Source organism: Dipodomys merriami, unplaced genomic scaffold, assembly GCF_024711535.1.
Source record: "Dipodomys merriami isolate MVZ:Mamm:240054 unplaced genomic scaffold, mDipMer1.0.p SCAF_266, whole genome shotgun sequence".
NCBI lineage: Eukaryota > Metazoa > Chordata > Mammalia > Rodentia > Heteromyidae > Dipodomys > Dipodomys merriami.
In genome coordinates this window covers 975,825-977,914 of record NW_027204115.1, presented here as the reverse complement: position 1 = coordinate 977,914, position 2,090 = coordinate 975,825, and the positions used below count along the sequence as shown (strand labels likewise).

The window sequence follows — 2,090 nt, the reverse complement described above, 5'->3', positions numbered from 1 at the left end:
AAAGCTTTACCATTTGGAGATTTACAGCCTAGAGACAAGAGGAAACACTGTGATTAAAACATTACCAATTTAAGGCCTAATATCGAGGAGAAACATATAGACTTCTCTTGTAACTATGAAAATATTTGATGAAAGAAAGGCAGTAGTGTAAATTCCTGCCTGGATGGATGGTAGACAGGCCAGGACATTTGGTAATCATGCATGTGAAAATTTTTTTCACCTTCTTGGCTTTAGCTACTATTGAAATGTTAGGTATAAAAAACAATTATATTTTGATAAAATACCTTCTAGCCTAAATGATTCTGTCTTAACTGTTTATCTCTCTATGATCCCTTTTAACTAATATTAGTTTTGTTCCAATAAGAAAATTTATGCTGTCAGGGTAAGATATTCTGGTTGGTCTGTTGCTACAGGGAAGAAGAGTAAAGGGTCAGGTAGACATTTGTACCAGTAAGACATCATTTAGGAATTTTTAAGCTGCAGAAGTTTAGAAGTAGCTCTTAAGCAAGACTTACTTTGAATCCATTAGCTCCACAAAGCTAACTCAGTTTATAAATAAGTACTTGAAAAACAATCACCTTTGGACCTAGCTATAAAGGCTTCAAAGTATGATCAAATTTAAAATGAAAAAGACTTAAAATAGTCATAGACAAAAAAAATTGCAAATGTGAGCAATCGACCAAACAATATAAGCTTTTCCCAATATACACAGAATTTTAGAGAAGTAAGATCAATAACATTTTTAGGAACAGTAAGGTTTCCTAGTTACAAACAGTCAACCAAGGATATATGCCTGTATAAAGATTGCATCAATAACTACTTAAATTTACAGGCTACTACATGCTTCAGCAGGACGTTTACCCAAATTACTACAATATAGAGATTATCATGGCACTTGCACAAGGATGATATGAAAATTTGTGAAATACTCCATATTTTTCATTCTTGAGATGCAAGAAATGAAAAACAGTTATTAAAAATTGATTACAAAAATACAAGTCGTTATGTCAAAAATGAACTTTACAACTTTGTGCGGGTGGAGGGGTAGCAGGGAGGATTGAGTGGGGGAGCAGGTGAAGGATGGGAATGGAAGGGAAGGGTAAATACAGGAGGAGGCTACAATGCTTGATAAGAAATGTACTCATTATCTTGCCCATGTAATTGTAACCCCTCTGTACAGTATTTTCACAATAAAAAATTTAAAAAGGCAAATGTAACAATATACGTAATTCATTGAACTGAAAGTTAGTTTGACATCAGTGCGTTAAATCCTCACCTTAGAATGGCCTTTACATAGCATAATCTTTACAAAACATTTGAAATTGGATAACATTGTCATTTTATCCCAAAGAAATAAAATACTATAAGGACCTAGGAAAAAAAAGGAATCTTAAACTTTTTCTATATGGAATGCTATCTGAAATAACACATTTATTAACGAACCTATATATTATAAAACAATGTATAATTCAAAGTATTATATCTAGGAGAGAATTAAATAGATTATGGACATTATACAAATAAAATACAGAGTATTTTAAAATATACTTTTTTCATACAAGCACCAGAAATATTTTTAGTTTCTGTACTACTCATTTCAACAAATAAGTTAAAGTTATTTCTGATTTAAAAATCACAAACCCTGCAGAAATAATTATAGATGTATACAAACAACTCTTGAATACATTTTGACATCAGTCAGGCAATTCACTTGAAGAATACTATGGAATCCATGAATTTTTAAAGTAAGATATTGCTGTTGCTTTGTATTGTGAAAATATTTTGTACAGACACAAAGATGGATTGGCATTTTTGAAATTTAAGAATCTTAACCAAACCATTATGAGTTAGGAGAACAATTTTTACAGCCTTCCACAATTTAAAAGAGGTAGTGATACATATTTATCCTTTTGGCAATATTAAATGCAGTTTCTTCCAAGTTGTTCTTCAGACCTGGTTTGATATAATGCTTCAATAGAAGGCGATCCAGCATATCTTCGCTATTTCTATTCCAAGCAGCAAGATGCAAGGGAGTCAAGAGGACTTTAGTTTGGGCATTGGTATCTGCCTCAATGTGAACTAAGAAAGCA

General features: G+C 31.9%; 1 pseudogene; it reads left to right on the top strand.

The window, feature by feature from the left end:
* Positions 1-840: 840 nt before the first annotated feature.
* LOC138837210 (U6 spliceosomal RNA) lies at positions 841-940 on the top strand (annotated as a pseudogene).
* The last annotated feature ends 1,150 nt before the right edge of the window (positions 941-2,090 follow it).